Raw genomic sequence first — 20,373 nt, 5'->3', positions numbered from 1 at the left:
ATATGCCGTAACGTACGAAACATTCATTTACACGCACTATAGAATCCATTAATCGGCCCCGAACCATGACCAAACGTGCTTCTATCGTAGAGATACGACACCCAAGCAGCACAAAGGACTGGGATTCGGCTGGGAACGTAACGGGGATGATGGGTTCGAGGTGGCCGATATCGCCGTCACGAGCCCGACTGCTTCCCGACTACAGAAACTACAGAAACTACATGAAATTATTTCCCGATAGATCCCCGTTCGTGTCCCGGTCAGAATTCTTACCCGATAGATTCCCGTTTGCGTCCCGGCCAGGATTCTTTCCCGGTGGATCCCCGTTAACGTCCCGATCTGCTGTGGTGTACTGGATAAGTATTTCTTCCCGCTCGTCTCCTGATGCTTATGCAGATTCGGTAACACGTGATCGGATGGTACAGCTTGAGACAAAGTTTCTGAAACACGGGTATTCTGTATTGGACTTTTCCCAGCCACCTTTGGGGAATGCTTGTTGAACAGAATCCTTGGGGATTCTGTTCAACAAGTGTTCCCCTTAGGCCGCAGGGGAGGCGTGGAGAAGTGAAATACAAAACACCCGTGTTTCAGAAACTTTTGTCCCAAGCTGTACGAGACAGTGAAGCATCCCTTCAGGAAGGAATTTGGCTGTCTGGTATGAGGTAACTCTTTCAAACATTGGGCTGCAGTTCACTTCATGTGTTGTGCTGTGTTGTGTTGTATAACAGAAAACATGCACACGCAGCACCCTGAACAGAAGTATTAATGGAGCCTCACTGCAAAGCACGCAAGTACAAGATACTCGGGAAGAGTCGGCCACGCCCGAACGAAACGACCGAATCCCCCGAAACGAAAAACTCACGTGAAACGAAACGAAGAGAGCTTTAGCAAGTCGAACTGATCCGACGAAAACCGCTGCACCGAAACCCGCAAAGACTACGCTGGAGCTCCCTGCATTTGGGCTACCGCGACTGCCATCGCCATCATCTTTGTTTTGGTTGTCATTGCTGGGTGCAAATGGCCGGCGTGTGTGTTGTTAATGTTTCTGTGCTACAAGTTTTGCAAAGCTTGGTTCGGAGGGAGTATGGAACGCCGTTTTGTGGTCAACGTGGCCAGAGTGCCTCAAAAGTACTCCTGCCGCATTCTGGTCACTGTTATAAGTGTGAATCCCTGCCACCATCAGCAGCTTTTAAGTAGATTCATGGCACATGAGGAACCTGTGATGTACACCATCGCACACAGTCAAGAAAAATGTAGCATTTAACCTTGCTTTCCTTCATTGCTTTCCTTCACAAACAAAAAAAAGAAAGAAAGAAAGAACACTAGAGAAAAGGTCGGCAAAACAGTGAGTGTTTTGTTGTTGTTGTTTTTGATTCTATCGATCTCTCACTGTCAGGTTGCACTGCCGATCTGTTCACAATCATAACTAACTAATACCTCAGCTTTGGCCAATCTCATGTTGCAATTTTGCTTCAAACACAACATTCAGTGATTCTTATGAAAACAGCAGCATTTCTCGAAAGATCCTGGAACGGCCACAATCTCAAGAGGTAGTACGATTCTACCCGTCGTCATATTTCGTCCGCCAAGCCATTGCGCGGAAATGTTGGCTCCATGCCCATTTCAACACAGGCTCACCCGCACTCGCTCGCGCGTCGTCGCTTGTCTTCCATGCCACCACCAGCCAGCCCTGCCTGTCGCGCATGCGCTGTTCTTGTTGGGTTCGCTTTGGCTGCTGTAACGGTCGTTTCTCGTCGCCGCGTGTAGTTCGCGTAATTGCGAGCGTTCCAGCAAGTCTAAACCGTTTTAGAGGCTTTGTATTGTTGTTCTCACCTGGTGCTGTCGTTCTTGCAACCCGGCTGATATTGCAACTGTCCGTAAGTGGAAGCGTTTCTTCTAACCGCGAGCAGGCCAGTCGGTCTCGTTTGACATGTCAAAGAGTGAAGACGCTGCCTTGCATGTGAAGCCAAATCATCCTTCGCCTTCAGGATTCTTGCCGTTTCAGGTGTGTAATTAATATAACTGTGAAGTAATATGTTCGACTGCGCCATGCATTCTCATTGTTCGTTTTACTCTATTTGCAGGGATCTGCACAACGACAGGGAGATAGAACGCCAAGTGAAGTCGACTGTACTTTGTGCAGACGGTATGTCATATGTCTCTACACTGCTCTACATATACGTGTCCTGCCATCGTATTTTCTGGAACGATATTTCTTGCAGGTTCAGCGTGTATGACGCAGCGGCCTCCAGCAAGAGAAACTCAAGCACCGTGTTCAAATGCGGTGGGGACTCTTGCTCGCCATGACAACGCTTAGAAGTGCTTTTTCGGAAGAAGGTCAAGTTGGACCGGAAATGAGGACCTAGGTGTGCTGTTTTGCGCTGTTCACCGTTCGATCACTACCAGGTTTTGTGCCCCCGTGAGTTCAACGCTCAGGTATGTTGATGATAAATGGATATGCGTTAAAAAGGTACGTACTCCGGAGTGGTGAATTGTTCTGGTGAAGTGATTTGTTGTTGCTATCTCCTGTTTCGTGAGGGTTCTTGTCGGTACTCATATACCGCAGGCATGAGGGGCTTTCTTTGCAGAACATTTCAGTAAACCAAGACTGCAGCATTTTCAAGATTGCCGTAACCAGCATCCATGCAGCTCTCATGTCAACATCAGCATCAAGACAGCTCTGATGTGAGCATCAGCCAGGGCAGCTCTGATGTTAACATCATCATCAGAGCAGCTGTGATGTTAACATCAGATCTGATGTGATTTGGGGCACTGTCTTGATGCTAATATCAGCTGGTGTTAACATTAGCATCAGAGCAGCTCTGATGTTAGCATCAAGACAGTGTCCCAAATCACATCAGACCTGATGTCGCTTTTTTTTTTCAATAGGGATGCTTCTCCTTGACCATGCTTTTTTTTTTTTTTTTTTGCTTATTGACATTTTTGTGAAGGAACGCTGAATATGCGCACACCATTGACTGTCAGCTCTAGTCCCGGTCAGCTGTCATTTTTTACAGTTTTCATTGTAGTAATTGCTAGTAGTAATTGCTAGGCATTTGCACCAAAGGCGCTGGATGTGAACTATTTTCTCTTTCCTGGACTTGCATTTCTCCCAGTCGTTGGCTTTGTCATTTTTTCATAATTTAAATTTTCTCTTGGTAACTCTTGAGTTTCGTAATCCCTACGCTGTGCATTTTACCATTTTTGATAAAGCTCATTCCACGTACCGTGCACAGACTATTTTGTGCTGACGTGCAGCAATTGTTCCGTTACGTTTAATGTTACATGCCATTCATTTTTGTGTCTGGGCAGTACTGAAGCGTGAGCAGATAGGCAGACTGCCTATTACTGCTTAACTTCTTTTTCTTTGAGACACCACCACTTGTGCAGGCAGACCGCCTCTTGCTGTATACTTTTTCTTTCTTTTGAGACACCGTTGACATGCGAGTGGTTACGCAGGCAGGCTGCATATTACTGTATACCATTTCCCCCCATGCAGCAATTTTACCATTACGTCTAATATTAATGCTGCCGTTCATTTCTTCCAGGGCCATTACCGAAGTGCAAGTGGTTAGGCAGACTGCCTACTACTGGATACCTTTTTTGTTTCCTTTCAGAGACCACCTCTTACTGTGTACGTTTCCCCCCCCCCCTTTTGAGACACCATTGAAGGGCCAGTGGTTACGCAGGCAGGCTGGATATTACGGTACACCATTTCCACCCTTTTCTTTTCAGGCTACATTGCCAATGACAGTAGTTATGCGGACATGCTGCATATTTCTGTGTACCCCTCTTTTTTTGTTTTTCATTTCAGACACAATTGGCATGCATTGGGTGATGCAGGCAGACTGCTTAGTGTGCACCACTCGTCGTTTAGTCTATTGAGGTGCTACAAGTGTTATGTCAGTCTATTTCCTCTCCGAAAATAAAATGTTGGGCTCTACACACACTGTTTACACTCGAAATTATTGTAATTATTAAAAATAAGCATATTAATGCTAAAATATGCATGGGGGGTAAATATGCATGGGGGGAGCCCCTGCCACCATTATCGGGGATCCGTCGGGGACCTGCCGGGACCGAATACTTGCTGCCGATGTCGGTCCTTAATCATCCCGGTGTTGCAAACTGGAGGAAGGACCGGTATCGGCTGGTGGCATGCCCCCGACTTTGTAGGATTCTTTCCCGATGCTGGACCGGCTTCGCCCCGGTCCTTTGTGCTGCTTGGGCACTATATCGAGAAAGAGAGAGCGAGAAAACAAAGATGCATTTGCCTGAAAATCCGCCGTTTCACTGCTAGATATTTGCAATGCACCCCCAGTCCAACCAACCCAGTTTAAAAGACCCAGTTTAAACAGCAGCACGTCGAAACCTCTCGACTGGGAAAAAAATAAAAATAAATCTCAACGCACGCAGAAAAACAGGGGCGAAGTCACGATACTCCCCTGCACCCTCTATTGGCACATGCCTCCTTCCCATCATGGGATCTCGATCATTCCCCGATGCAGCGTAACCGACTACCGAACATCGACGAGCAGTTTCATCACCCCTCCCGCCTCTCTCCACACAACCGCCACCTTCCACATACGTAGCAGAAGAAGGAAATATGCCAGCTCAATGAGCAGCCGTGCAGCGCCAAGAAACTTGACACCATAAAGCCACCGGATGCCAAGGCCAAGACCTGCCATGCCTCTTCTAATGTAACAATATCAGCAGTCGATCGGCGCGTTGCGCAACAACCCGAAAACTAGGAGGACAGCGGCATACCAGCTGCCGCGCCACTCGCCAATCCTCACCCTACGCACCTGGTATTTGCATTCACGCTTTCAGTACAACCCTATCGCCACCCCGCCCCGTCAAGGCTCGCTCCGGGAAGTGGGCGGGCTCCCCGCCAAGCCCCGCCCACCATTGCGGCAGAACAAACAGAACACCTGTTTAATTTACGAACGTCACTGTAAACGGCCGCCATCCAAAAAATGACATCTGCCCAGGAGCCGGGACGCACGGTCACCGAAGCCCCGAAGCCAAGTCGTCGCCGAAGCAAGCATACGCAGTATACAAGGCCCTCAGTCTCATAACCGGTCCCTGCAGATCAGATTCAAAGTCCATCATACACAACGAAGTTGAACTCAGAACGAGTTCTGAAGTTGAATTCAGACCTGTGATATGATGGGCTGTGATGTCGAATGATGGGTAATGATGTGGTGAGCTGGGATGTTGAATGATGGGATATGATGTGATGGGCTGTGATGTTGAATGATGGGTAATGATGTGATGAGTTGTGATGTTGATGTTGAATGATGGGCAATGATGTGATGAGCTGTGATGTTGATGTTGAATGATGAGTAATGATGTGTTGAGCTGTGATGTTGATGTTGAATGATGGGTTATGATGTGATGAGCTGTGATGGTGATGTTGAGTGATGGGTTATGATGTGATGGGCTGTGATGGTGATGTCGAATGATGGGTTATGATGTGATGGGCTGTGATGGTGATGTGATGTTATGGGCTGTGGCTAGGCAGGACATGATGTGATGTTGAATGAATATTTCGCAAAATGCCGACCTCGGGTTAGCACATTGGAAGATCGTCTCGGAAGCGTCTTGTGTATGTTGTGAAAAAAAAATAAATAGATTATTTTACGAAACGAGTTCGCACACGAGGAGACGTTTTATTGTTTCGTCATTCTCTTCGAGGTTACAGGAAAACATGGATACACAATTTTTCAAGCTGTAGCGTTTCGACATGCGCGTGGCTACGTAGTCACAAAAAAGCCAGCAGTAAGGCGAAAAAGGCGATTGAATACACTTGTCGTTATACTCGTCCACTAGTAAAGTCCTTCGAAGGTTTGCTTCGATGGGAGGAAGTCCGTAACTGTCGAAAAACACGATAGACCCGTCGTAGTTTTTCACGTAGAGCACCCAGTGCTGCCCGCGCTTTCTTTGCTCTTCCGTATTGATGATTAAATAGTCGGTCTTGCGTTAGACGTATGCTTCGTCCGAAGCGCAAATGCCTCTCAGCATGGCGGAAGCGAGGGGGTTCAGGGACACGAGTTCCGAGATGTCGCTCTTGTACATCTTTTCTGTGCGAAGGTGACGGTACGGTCCTTGTCGACGCACATGAGCTTGGGACACTCGCAAATCAAGAGGACGGTGATCGCGGGTGGAAAGGCTTTAGCGACGCGTAATTGCAGGCGAACGTTTCCTTTTCGCCACTCGTTCAAATGCGAAGGAGAAGAAACTTGTCCACGTCCAAGTTGAAGTAGAGAAGGAACCCGTTCGTTTTAAATTGGTCATAGCTGTACTTGAAATGTTTTTCACCCAGTTCTTGCAAGAAGTTAAAGTAGGGAATTTTGACGAGGTCGTTCTTAAAGTCGTACTCGGCTCGCACTTGCTGGCCGTCCACGGAGAGCATCAAATGAGACAGGTCGTAATGGCGGAATTTGTAGGGGTTCGACTGGATGTTGCCGAGAAAGTCGGACGTGGCGAGCAGGGCGACGCATAATTTGGAAGGCACCCTTTAGGGGTAAACGTTTCCAAAGTGAGCGTCCAAGCTCCCGGCACTCAAACTCCGCACTTTGGTTTCCAATCCGCATAACACGTAGATGGCCGGCGTGGTCTGAAGCCGCCGCTCGTATTCCAAAAACAGGGAAGGTGCCAGCGTCACCTTTTTAAGTGAACGTCATATCTTTAATGTCCACCTTGTATTTGTACGTTTTCTTGTCGTTGAGGGCCGATACGAGTTTAAATTCGTCGTTTAACAGGAAAACGACGCGAATTTCGACGGCAGGTACCATCAGGCGCGGCTGTTGAAACAGGTCGGTATTGATCTGTCCGACCAGGTTAAAGTATTTCCCACCCTTCGTCGCTTCGTAACGTTGCGTAGAGTTGATACGAATTATCTTCCATGCCGTATTGAATGGAAGGGGGTAAGAATATCATCACGTCACTCGTCAGACAGAACGGCGATCGTTGCGACTGTTTTTTGTCTTTCGTCGACGTCAAGATGGACGGAGCGCACAGCGGATGTGTGACGCTCACGGCGAACCAAAGATATCTGTGGGTGCGTCGTGTGTCGGCACCTTTTGTTGTCTTTTGCGACGTTTCTTTCCATTATTGTTGTTCCCAGAGCCCTCCATGGAATCCAGCACGTCTTTCCCCGTTGCTATGGCCGTCTTTTTTACTGCGCGCCATATTCCTTCGCTGTCGGCCAAATTCCGCGCCAAGCGCTTCAACGTTTTCTTGGCGATCGGTTTTATTTGTTGCCAAATGGGAACGATAAACTTGGATATGTTGCTCAACACACCGCCCCCTCGTCGGAAAAGGGGTCCCGTGTACACGGGAATTATTTTCGGGGAATTATGGTACACATTTGAGATGCAACGTTAAATTGGTTGTACCTTTGGACCGCAACGGCAAACGTCCGTTTCGTCCGCGAGAACGATCATCACTGAGGGAATTTCGAATTGAGACAGGTTAAAATACTGGATGTTATCTAACGTGTAGGTGACGACGTGCTTGTCTTTCTCGTAATGAAAGGGTAGTATTTTTAATATCGTTTTTTCCCGCTCCCCACGTACGTGGGTTCCACGATATCCGTGTGCCCTCGGAAAAGCCAAATTTTACATTTCTGTTCGGTTCCATCGAAGCTGAAGCGCGCGCGTTCGCCTACGCGCTGGTTAATCGCATCCAGAAGTGCATAAGTCGCATAAGAGCCGGGAGGCAGATGTACTTGCAAAGATCGAGAGATTTTCATCTTGATCGTGAAAGAAAATTGGCGCGCTAGGGGAAGAGAGACGCGTAGCGTTTCTCCGTGTCCCTCGACAGGTGTGAACTGCAGCAGGTTTAAAAAGGGTTCCGGTACGTGCAAACCTTTCGGCGTTTTCAGAGAGTAGACGTTATCAGCGAATTCTAGCGAGGCGTCCAGCTTGTGCACCTGGAAATACTTGTTGAGTGTGCTACGTCGGGACGTGGTTTCCGAATTCAAAGCGACGTCGCCGAAAGCGACGGGGGCAGCGTGCCCCAATAAGATGGAGGTGGCTTCGCATTTGCTCAATTTGGGAGGTTTCACCGCACGACCTGCTTTGCGCGATGGTAGCGAGGCGTCGAGCGCCTGCGTGAGCCGAGGGACCAATTCCACAGCCTTCACGTCCACGGGTAAGACGAAGTCGTATCGCGACTTATTGTACGCGAAAGAAACGTTAAATTCCGAAAGGGCTTTTTCCAAATCCCTCTCGGATCCGAGGTGACACGAAAAGTTCTCCCGGCTTCGACCGTGTCGTCGAAAGGTACCTCGATTTTCGGATCTTGCCTTTCGTATCCGATATTTAAAAAATCGTTGCTTATGCTGAGATCCATCAGACCGACTTTATACCGATTTGAGAACTGAAGCGGGCTGTCGAAAGCTACCGTGAAGGCGTTGAGTTTATTCGACGGAAACTTATCCATGCTGGTGTTCGAGAGGAGGTGAACATAGATGTCTGATGTCATTTCCCAATCTTGACCACGTCACTGCTCGGAACCCAACTGTCGTTCACTTTGTCGTAACCAGCGAACCAAGGAGAAGCTCTGGCCGTTCACTTTCTTCTTTCTCAGCACTTTCGTTACTGGCCAAGGCTGATCGGCGTCTCGGGTTATGAAGAGTACCTCCTCGGGGTAGAAAGATCCGTCCACTTCCTTACCCTGATAATCTTCCAGGTGCACTACGGGAGGGGAGGTGTCTCTCAGGTGTGAAACGGTAAAATTCTGAGGCGACCAACTCCCTTCCGAGCTCTTATGAAGACCTTGTCTGTGTAGTAGGACCCTCACTTTATCCCCCACTTTGAGCTTCTTTTTCACGCAGGGTACGACGGGCTTCCCATTTATCTTATTGAACAGCTCCAATTCGTTTTCGGGCGTGACTTCGGATGGGCTGATGCCCAACGTACTGTGTCTGGTGGTGTTGTAGTCGCGCACGATCTTTGGAAGCGCGGAAACGAAGTGGTATTTTCCGGTTACTCTAAAATAGCGGAATATTCTGTCGCGTAAATTGCGTATGACCCGTTCTCCATGCGATGACTTAATTACGAGAGAGAAGGTGGAATACATGTGGACCTTCTTTCGTGTCAGATACTCCTTGACGATCTTGTTGTAGAATTCCCATCCTCTGTCGCAAGAGGTGCGTGTAGGCGCGTTACCTCCCCGGAAGAGTCTTATCATGGCCCTTTTCATTTCGGCGGGGCGTTTCGTCTTTAGCGGGAGAGAGAATCGATTGCCACGAGAATGTAGCAATAGCCACCGTTGAACCTCTTGTATTTTGAGAAGTCGTCGAGATCCATTTGCCACATGTCGTTGATCTTGAGTGCGATGATGCGTCTCCTATTAAACTTTCTTCTCGCCGGATGGTGTAGCGTGTAGGCGTCCAGCTTTCGGAGAATGGCGAGAGCCTTGTTTTTGCTCATGTGATGCGCTTTTCTATAGCGGTCCACTCCCCCCAAACCACCCTCTGGTTTCTCATAATCCTCCATAAGTCGTCCACGCAAAGGAGGCTTGCTGCTGCTGCTGCTGCTGTTGAGACTCGCGAGATTTGGGTGGAGAAATCAGGCGCAATAGTTTCGAGACTTTGGGGAACCAGGAATGTTTCTTTCCCGTCTTGCGTCGCAATAAATAATTGACGAGTTCTTAAACGGAGGAGTGCCTGATGGGCTTGCACGACACGGAGACACAACCCTCGCGATCCCAGGAAATAACCTTCTTTAATTCCGAGACGACCCTTTCCGCTTCCTCTTAGTCCACCTCTGGAGAGAGGAGCGAATAGTCAGTCATTTGTTTCGTCGGACGCCTTGTTTTTATTATCGTAGGGGTCGAATCGATACTGCTTGAGTATGCGATACAGTGCTTGCAGTATGAGTTTCACTTTGATGTCATCACTCTCCTTCGAGGAAAGAATGTTTCCGATGGAGGTGGTCACTTCAATTCCCTTGGCCATTGTTATGAAGTTCAACATGGTGGAAAGCAGGAGAGGAACCACCGAAGAAAGAACGTCCTGCCCTCGTGCTGAGACAGATAGCGCTTCAAACGTTGCGGATTCTTGTGAATCTTTTTGTAGGCGAGCCGACGTAAGAAGCGTTTGTGCTTCTTCAAACGTGCGAAAGTGTCTGGAGCTAGATCCACCTTTCCGTTCAATACATTGAGGCAAATTTCGGAGAGGTGTTTCATGTCGGACGAAAAACGTCTCAAGACGTCCCGACGGCGCGGAGAGGGTAGAGTGGAGAGTACTTTGAGTAAAATGAGGTGAGGGTGGAGATTCATTTCGGAGCGTATATATATACGTTCTCTTGGAAAGATACTGCTACACAACCTGTGATCCTCGTGCCTATAGTTGTGAAGATCCACGAGTAAATAAGCGTGGGGCGACGACATCGCTTGTTTATATGCGTCCAGAAAATACTCGAATCTTTTTCTGCCAAATAGCTGTTGCCCTAAATGTTGCAACTGGTGGACGCTGCGCACGATGCGCCACAGGACGACGTAACTGGCGTTGTAGGATATAGTTCTAAAATGGCTACTGTCGAAAAAGATGTTTTGAACGAGTAAGAAGATCGACGCGTTGGCGTGGTGAGAACCCCGAATGAAAAGATTGGTCACCTCCTTCAAGGAACCGGCGTCGGTCATGTGATCGTCGACGACGATGAGCGTAGCGCGCGACGTGTCCCACTCTCGCGGTAGCTCCTTGGTAAATTTTACGGAGTCCCCAAATTGGTCCTGCATACTCGGCGAAGCATATTTCTGTACGTAGAATATTTGTGACGGAGGCTTGTCCACCACGTCGTTCAGGTTCCTGAGCATGTTCGCAACGAAAGTAGATTTGCCGCACATAGAGGGGCCGCTTAAAATACAGCGAAAAGGATGGCGGAAACGAAAAGGTCCGGGGGACGACATGTTGCGTGCGTACACGTTACGCGAAGAAAAAGAAGAGTATATTCCAAAAGCCGGGAATCATAATGCAAGATGGAAACAATAACACCGACTTAACATAACAAACTAACCGTGGCCCACCGTGGCCCAACCGTGGCCCACTTCCCGATGTATACAAAGACTTAACTGGTTTTCGGTCACTCATTCCCTCCCGAGGGTGCACTGATGATGTCTCCCGTATGGGAGACGAAACGTCTGAATAAATTGGTTAGTTTGTTATGTTAAGTCGGTGTTATTGTTTCCATCTTGAAAAAGAAGAGACTAAGACTCGTAGAGAAATGCATCGCTTTTATTTACACGCGTCGTCGTCCTCTAGATCGAAACTGCGTTCACAATACAGATAATCCAGGCTAAAGTTGGACTTCTTTTTCGTCAGTCTGTACGCCGCTAAGATGTGGTCGAGCGGCTTCATCTTGTCCTGACACATTTCTTGACGTGCTTGCAACCATTCCAGGTGGTGGACTTGAAAGGCTTCCTCGACGATGCCGCAAAATAATTCGCGAAGTTCTTCGTTTTTTTGTCTTTCCTCGTCGGCGAGAAATGCAGGAGAATAAACCACACATGGTGTTTTTCACCTATCGGTCAGAATGATGACACGAGCGCAGAGCGCGCTGCCTTTATACAAATAAACACGCGCAAAGAAACCAGAGCGAAACCAAAACGAAGAAGCCACCCGTCGCCGCTAGGAGCGCGCGCGCGCGCAGTGGAAGGAGCAGAGAGCGAAACCGAAATCGCCCGCGGCCGGGCGGGCGCAAACGGCGGTAAGAGCGCGCGCATGCGTAGCGGTCGCAGCGCTCCAGTCACTCGCTCGCTGGATGTCGTGGAGCGCAGACGTGCACTCGGTCACTACGCAGTCTCCGCGCCGCCTCAGTTTGTGCACGGCTGCCGTCGGGAGCAGTCGCACACTCGCCGCGGGGGAAAAGGTGAGTGATTTGCCGATGTTTGTGCGTTGGTTGACCGCGCTCGTGTTAAGCCTTTTCTCGTATGCTTGCCGTGACGGATATTCACCGAGGTTTGCGCGTTGTTTGACCGCGCTCCTTTTCTCACATGTTTGCCGTAACGGATATTCCCCGTACGTGCATGTTTAGACTTGTTCAGGGCACGAGTTAGAAGCCCACAATTAGTGTGGTGACACCCTGGAGGGTGCTGATTAATGTGGGGGCCCCAATTAGCTCTAATTGCTAATTAAATCGTGTTTAGACCAAGTTGTGAGTAGGCGGCAGTCTGTGTCCAGTTCATAATACTACAAGGAACATGCATATTTGAATGACAGACTCTGCTTTTCGTTTGTTCATCAGTCTTGCTCAAGAAATTCTTCATTGTAGCAACGGTACACAATGTCACGAAAGGAGTGCTCATCAATCGTTCCGCAAGACTCATTACAAAGGACTAGTGTCGTGTTTCAACACAGCATATTGAACTCATGAACCATGCATCATACTGAGAGCTATAAGTCATCCTAAATGCAGATGCTGAATTATTTTAAATGCGATAGATGAGCTGTACGAAGAGGTACCTCCAGTTAGGATGTTGGGTACTTGACATAGCTGGGCGAACTCACTCATGAGGGCCCTCATGAGTGCCCCTCATCCTCACCTCACGCCTTTGAGGTGAGGGTGAGTGAGGGCAAGCCCGCGATCAGGCCATCCGTGGGTGCACTCGTGAGGTTCTTAACCCTCATGAGGTCTCCTGTGAGTGCACTCATGAGGGCAAATTATGAAGGCACTAGTGATATGGTTCCAGCTACCGGCAGGGTGCACTTTAAGGGGCTGAAGTTCCCGTTTTCAGCAATTTCGTCAATGTCGCGCTGGGAACACAGCCAAGCGTCCGAGCTGACGGATTAGTTGGTGATATGGTTCCAGCGACCCAACTACACGCAGTGTGCACTTTAAAGGGCTGGTGTGCCCGTTTTTAGCAATTTCGTCTCTGTCGCGCTGGGAACAGAGCAAAGCGTCTTGGCTAACTGATTACTTGGTGACATGGTTCCAGCCACCCAACTACCGGCAGGGTGCACTTTAAAGGGCTGGTGTGCCCGCTTTTAGCAGTTTCGTCTACGTCGCGCTGGGAACACAGCCACGTGTCCTGAGCTGACTGATTACTTGGTGATATGATTCCAGCGACCCAACTACAGGCATGGTGCACTTTAAAGGGCTCGTGTGCACGTTTTTAGCAATTTCGTCTATGTCACGCTGGGAACACAGCAAAGCGTCCTGATCTGACTGATGACTTGGTGATATGGGTCCAGTGACCCAACTACCTGCAGGATGCACTTTAAATGGCTGGTGTGCCGATTTTTAGGAATTTCGTCTACGTCGCGCTGGGAATACAACACAGCCTCCTGAGCTGACTGATTACTTCATGATATGGTTCCAGCGACCCAACTACCGGCAGGGTACACTTTAAGGGCTCGTGTGCACGTTTTTAGCAATTTCGTCTATTTTGCGCTGGGAACACAGCAAAGCCTCCTGAGCTGACGGATTACTTCGGGATATGGTTCCAGCGACCCAACTACCAGCAGGGTGCACTTTAAAGGGCTCGTGTGCACGTTTTTAGCAATTTCGTCTATTTTGCGCAGGGAACACAGCCAAGTGTCCTGGGCTGACTGATTACTTCGTGATATGGTTCCAGCGACCCAACTACCGGCAGGGTGCACTTTAAAGGGCTGATGTGCACGTTTTTAGCAATTTCGTCTATGTCGCGCTGGGAACACAGCCAAGTGTCCTGGGCTTTGCTGTGTTCCCAGTGCGACATAGACGAAAATTCTAAAAACGGGCACACCTGCCCTTTAAAGTACACCCTGACGGTAGTTGGATCGCTGGAACCCTATCACGAAGTAATCAGTCAGCTCAGGAGGCTTTGCTGTGTTCCCAGCGCGACGTAGACGAGATTGCTAAAAACGGGCACACCAGCCCTTTAAAGTGCACCCTGCCGGTAGTTGGGTCACTGGAACCATATCCCCAAGTAATCAGTCAGCTCAGGACGCTTTGCTGTGTTCCCAGCGCGACACAGACTAAATGTAAAAACGTGCACACCAGACCTTTAAAGTGGACCCTTCCTGTATATGGGTCGATGGAACCATATCGCCAAGTAATCAGCATAGCTGGGCGAACTCACTCATAAGGGCCCTCATGAGTGCCCCTCACCCTCACCTCACGCCTTTGAGGTGAGGGTGAGTGAGGGCAAGCCCGCGATCAGGCCATCCGTGAGTGCACTCATGGGGTTTTTACCCTCATGAGGTCTCCTGTGAGTGCACTCATGAGGTTTTGCCCCTCATGAGACTTCCTGTGAGTGCACTCATGAGGTCTGAGGGGCGCCAGGTCTGTGTGAGTGAAGTCACTGGTGAGGCCTGAGGGGTGTGAGGTCAGTATGAGTGCATTCGGAAATGGGGTTAAATGACGCTTACGAGACGTGGGCAAATTATGAAGACACTAGTGATATGGTTCCAGCGATCCAGCTACCGGCAGAGTGCACTTTAAAGGGCTGGTGTTCCCGTTTTTAGCAATTTCGTCTACGTCGCGCTGGGAACACAGCCAAGCGCCCTGAACTGACGGATTAATTGGTGATATGGTTCCAGCGACCTAACTACACGCAGTGTGCACTTTAAAGGGCTGATGTGCTCGTTTTTAGCAATTTCATCTACGTCGCGCTGGCAACACAGCAAAGCGTCCTGAGCTGACGGATTAGTTGGTGATATGGTTCCATCGACCCACCTACACGCAGTGTGCACTTTAAAGGGCTGGTGTGCCCGTTTTTAGCAGTTTCGTATATGTCGCGCTGAGAACAGAGCAAAGCGTCTTGGCTGACTGATTACTTGGTGACATGGTTCCAGCCACCCAACTACCGGCAGGGTGCACTTTAAAGGGCTGGTGTGCCCGTTTTTAGCAATTTCGTCTACGTCGCGCTGGGAACACACCCACGTGTCCTGAGTTGACTGATTACTTGGTGATATGGTTCCAGCGACCCAACTACAGGCATGGTGCACTTTAAAGGGCCCGAGTGCACGTTTTTAGCCATTTCGTCTACGTCGCGCTTGGAACACAACAAAGCCTCCTGAGCTGACTGATTACTTCATGATATGGTTCCAGCGACAAACCTACCGGCAGGGTGCACTTTAAAGGGCTGGTGTGCCCATTTTTAGCAATTTCGTCTATGTCGCGCTGGGAACACAGCAAAGCTCCCTGAGCTGACTAATTACTTGGTGATATGGTTCCAGCGACTCGACTACAGGCAGGGTGCACTTTAAAGGGCTGGTGTGCACGTTTTTACCAATTTCGTCTATGTCGCGCTGGGAACACAGCAAAGCCTCCTGAGCTGATTGATTACTTGGTGATATGGTTCCATCGACCCACCTACACGCAGTGTGCACTTTAAAGGGCTGGTGTGCCCGTTTTTAGCAGTTTCGTATATAAGGCGCTGGGAAAGAGCAAACCGTCTTGGCTGACTGATTACTTGGTGACATGGTTCCAGCGATCCAATTGCCTGCAGGGTGCACTTTAAAGGGCTGATGTGCACGTTTTTAGCAATTTCGTCTACGTCGCGCTGGGAACACAGCCAAGTGTACTGGGCTTTGTTGTGTTCCCAGCGCGACATAGACGAAATTGCTAAAAACCGGCGCACCTGCCCTTTAAAGCGCATGCTCTCGGTAGTTGGGTCTCTGGAACCATATCACGAAGTAATCAGTCAGCTCAGGAGGCTTTCCTGTGTTCCCAGCGCGACGTAGACGAAATTGCTAAAAACGAGCACACCAGCCCTTTAAAGTGCACCCTGCCGGTAGTTCGGTCACTGGAACCATATCACCAAGTGATCAGTCAGCTCAGGACGCTTTGCTGTGTTCCCAGCGCAACATAGACGAAATTGGTAAAAACGTGCACACCAGCCCTTTAAAGTGCGCCCTGCCTGTAGTTGAGTCGCTGGAACCATATCGCCAAGTAATCAGTCAGCTCAGGACGCTTCGCTGTGTTCCCAGTGCGACGTAGACGAAATTGCTAAAAACGAGCACACCAGCCCTTTAAAGTGCACCCTGCCGGTAGTTCGGTCACTGGAACCATATCACCAAGTAATCAGTCAGCTCAGGACGGTTTGCTGTGTTCCCAGCGCAACATAGACGAAATTGGTAAAAACGTGCACACCAGCCCTTTAAAGTGCACCCTCCCGGTAGTTGGGTCGCTGGAACCATATCGCCAAGTAATCAATCAGCTCAGGACGTTTTGCTGTGTTCCCAGCGCGACATAGACTAAATTTGTAAAAACGTGCACACCAGCCCTTTAAAGTGCACCCTGCCTGTAGTTGGGTCGCTGGAACCATATCGCCAAGTAATCAGTCAGCTCAGGACGCTTTGCTATGTTCCCAGCGCGACATAGACTAAATTTGTAAAAACGTGCACCCTGCGTGTAGTTAGGTCGCTGGAACCATATCGCAAAGTAATCAGTCAGCTCAGGACGCTTTGCTGTGTTCCCAGCGCGACGTAGACGAAATTGCTCAATACGTGCACACCAGCCCTTTAAAGTGTACACAGCCAGTGGTTGTGTCGCTGGAACCACATCATGCGTCATTTGACCTCATTTCTGAATGCCCTCGTACTGACCTCACGTACCTCAGGCCTCACCAGTGACTTCACTCACAGAGACCTGGCGCCCCTCAGACCTCATGAGTGCACTCACAGGAGACATTATGAGGGTAAGACCCTCAGGGCTTGCGTTTGTGAGTGCCGTGAGGGTGAGGGCGAGTGAGGGCCTGTGCTCGTGAGGGCTGTGAGGGTGAGGGCGATTGAGGGCATGTGTCTCTGAGGGCCGTGAGGGTGAGGGCGAGTGAGGGCCTGTGCTCGTGAGGGCGGTGAGGGTGAGGGCGATTGAGGGCATGTGTCTGTGAGGGCCGTGAGGGCGAGGGCGAGTGAGGGCATGTGCTCGTGAGGGTCGTGAGGGTGAGGGCGAGTGAGGTTTCACCAAAATGCCCACCTATGTGATAGATATGGCCTTTTATTCTGTACTTTACATGAGGTATTCGTCGTACTAGCGGCTCCGCAACGCAAAGTCGCAGATGCATTATCCTGAGGACTACACAGGACCGCTTCCCTCAACAGGGCTAGTCGCTTCGTTTACATCGGGTATACCACTCCCCGGATCGGATACCTTCTTGTGATGAGATGTCCACGCACCCTCGCCTTTGTCTTTCGGCCCACTTTCGCCGTACCGTCTTCGTCCGTCTGCACAACCTGTCACGCCCTGGGATCGTCGCATCTCAGTACCCCGTGAGCTCCCATAACTATATTACTACGCTATCATTGCGTTTGGGCCGGTATGCCTGGAGATATTCGAAATTGGGCACGCTCCTGCATCCCATGCTAAGTTTCCAAGATACACCGTCACACGACGCGCCCCCTTGTTCCCACTTCCCAACGCCGGACGCTCGTTTCGATCATGTGCACCTCGATCTCGTCGGGACCCGTACAACATTCACAGAACAAGTATATTTTTAACCATGATTGACCCAGACATGTACAAGATGCTCAAAAATGTATTTAAGATAATATCATAAATACTAACGTTAGAATGTAATTAAGACAGAGTACAAATACATGAAAATTAAAGTAATTAAGATAGGGTACAAAATACTTCAAAAAGTATTTGAAATACAATTAAGATACTCGAGTACCTCTCGCAAATAAGGCAGTCTCGCGTTTTAAGCGTTCACTTTATTTGCCCGCAGTAGCAATTGCATTTCAAAATGGTCGTCTGACATCTTTCCCCTCTTTCTCTGCAAAACATTGCCCGCAATACTGAACAGACGTTCCATAAGTGCACTGGAAGACACAGCGGCGTTATATCTGGAGAAGAGTTCACGTAGTCGAGGATACTTCATCAACGCGTGATTTCGGCCTCCCTGTCATCCATGTACCTGCGCACTTCTTGTATGGCGCTGTTGTCCCTTTCCGAGCCTCCGAAGACAGTGCTGTCGAAAGCGAAAAAATCTTCGCCTGTGGCCGCCTTGTTCGGCGTTATGACATTATTTGCCGTTGAGTCTTTGCTCGACACATGCGCAAGCCATTTGCAGGACACATGGACGATGAATGACTTTCTATTCATCCCTGAACGCAAAAAGTCACCGGTCACTGGTCAATGCGGCAAGCCGCCGCTATGTGACATGAATCACCTAAACCCAGGGCACTACGCAAGCCGCGCTGTTTGATAGGAGTCATCTAAACACAAGTCCCAAAAAGATGACAAAGAGATACCACATAACTCCACTCCATATGTGACCCAGAACAAAGCAAACTTCTAGCAGGTCCCTGCTCGGCGAGGTCAGAATTCGGCATGACCGCGTTAGGGCACACATAACAGAACCCTCACTAGTCAAGGATTAGTACACACGGGGCAAGAAGAGCCAACGTCCAGATCAAGTCCGAGGGACTCAGGAAATTTCCACTGAACAAGCAAGATAATAGAAAGAGGGGACACAGAAAGTTTGAGAGGGAGATCGAAAATATGTAATTAGAGTATTGAGTAGAAAATACCATAAAATGTATTTTAAATCACGGTGTCGAACCGCAAAAAATACGGGTTCGATTCGGGTTCGGGTTCGCGTTGTTTTGATTTCGTTCCGGTTCAGTTCCGGTTCGGCCACGCCAAAAATCGAACCAGTTCGCAGCTCCGAACCGGTTCGCGAACCGGTTCAACGCTTCCGTTTTATATGTTTCCTAAAACTGCTTTTATCAGGAAATGCGTGGCTAATAGCTTACTGCTGTTGTCTGCATTGACGTCCCTAGCGGTGAGGTAGCCCTTTAGCGAGAGAAATGAGAAATGGATGAACACTTATTGCAAATAGAGTCCACGCTGTTGAAGTGGTGTAGTCCTGCTAGTTTCTGTTCCGAAAATCTCTTTTTTCACACGCACAGTGCCAGCAAGATACACTTAAAAGTAGCCTAATAAGATGGACAGCGTAACATAGACGACAGTATTTGCCGGCACACTGCCTTCGCAGCCTGAATCGATCTGAAACCGTACTGAAGCATGTCGAAAATAAGCCTGCCAGCCTTACTCTGTCCGAGCTCACAGCAGTGTACTAGTTAATCCACAACACAAAGGCAATGTGTGACGACACAACTGCACTACCAATAAGCACAACCACATTTACTTTTCAAACCACGACCAATCAAACGGGCACCGTTCTGCGTACGCTCCTTCTCCACTTCTGATGTTTCTGACTTGTTTAATTTGTACTGCTCACGTGTAAAGGAAAATCTTGGGCGATTATGTCATCACATATTCGCCCTGTAGAGCTACATAACTGGCCTACTCCACTCCTGTTTCATTCGTCTACGTGGCACCTCGTCTCTGAAGAGTAGACGCCGCAGCGCGTGCGTGGGGCGCTAGCCGCGGCGCTCACAAGGACAACTGCGCTTCAACGTGTTAAAAAGACGCTGAAAGTATACTTACTATACGTCGTCGTCTGACTGCTAGGTGAAAATTTCTGAAATCCATGATATAGGCGCGTGATGATGATACCAATGTGTCTTCGTTCGGGGATAGAGAGGAACTCTTATGCTGACTTCTTTTATGTCCGAAACGTTTTGTTGCGAACCGGTTACCGCTATTATTTTTTACGGTTCTGCTCCGGTTCGGGTTCAACAGTATCATGAAAATTTCGGTTCGGGTTCGGTTCCGGCAAAAATAACGATTCGGGTAAGGTTTTCGGTTCGGGTTCGGGTTCGGTTCGACACCTTGTTTTAAATAGAGTACAAGTACACAAAATAAAAAGTATTGAGGATAGAGTAGTGCTGGAACTGTACTTTCGGAGCTATGACGTAACTATATCGACACGTGCCCCTACACTTGGAGCGCTAGACACTGGGAGCAGTACGTAGTTAGCACTGAGATACCTAGCTAGACGCTGGGAGCAATCACGTAATTCTAGCTACACGTTGCTCTACACTGGGAGCAGTGCGTAGTTAGCAATGACATACCTAGCCAGACGTTGTTAGCAGGACGCTGGGAGCACGCAGTATGTAGTTAGCACTGAGATACCCAGCCAGACGCTGGGAGCAGTAGACGCTGGGAGCAATCACGTAATTCTAGCTACACGTTGCTCTACGCTGGGAGGCACTATACACTGGTAGCAGAACGTAGTTAGCAAATGACATACCTAGCCAGACGTTGTTAGCAGGACGCTGGGAGCTCTCCAGACGTTGCCTGGGAGCAGTACGTATTTAGCAGTGACATAACTAGCCAGACGCTGTTAGCAGTACGCTGAGAGCAAGATAGCCCAGACCAATCTCGCGCCGGCCCTGCCCCGGCTCACGCAAGTGATTGATAACCAAGCATATGTCTCGTTTTTATATTTTATTTTCATTGTAAGACGATTGCATGAAGCACAGCAGTTTGAAGCACGGAGACGGCAATTTGAATGGACATGGGGATGATC

At 49.1% G+C, this 20,373-nt stretch overlaps 1 long non-coding RNA gene across 1 annotated transcript; it reads left to right on the top strand.

Annotated features, from left to right (window-relative positions):
• The first annotated feature begins 1,728 nt into the window (after positions 1-1,728).
• On the top strand, positions 1,729-2,786 carry LOC135397979 (uncharacterized). The gene is made up of 3 exons (XR_010423926.1): positions 1,729-2,005; positions 2,085-2,146; positions 2,223-2,786. It is a non-coding gene; the product is annotated as an uncharacterized LOC135397979 (long non-coding RNA).
• Positions 2,787-20,373: the final 17,587 nt, after the last annotated feature.

This window comes from Ornithodoros turicata, chromosome 6, assembly GCF_037126465.1.
Source record: "Ornithodoros turicata isolate Travis chromosome 6, ASM3712646v1, whole genome shotgun sequence".
Taxonomy (NCBI): domain Eukaryota; kingdom Metazoa; phylum Arthropoda; class Arachnida; order Ixodida; family Argasidae; genus Ornithodoros; species Ornithodoros turicata.
The sequence above is the reverse complement of the archived record's forward strand: the minus strand, read 5'-3'. Positions and strand labels throughout refer to the sequence as shown.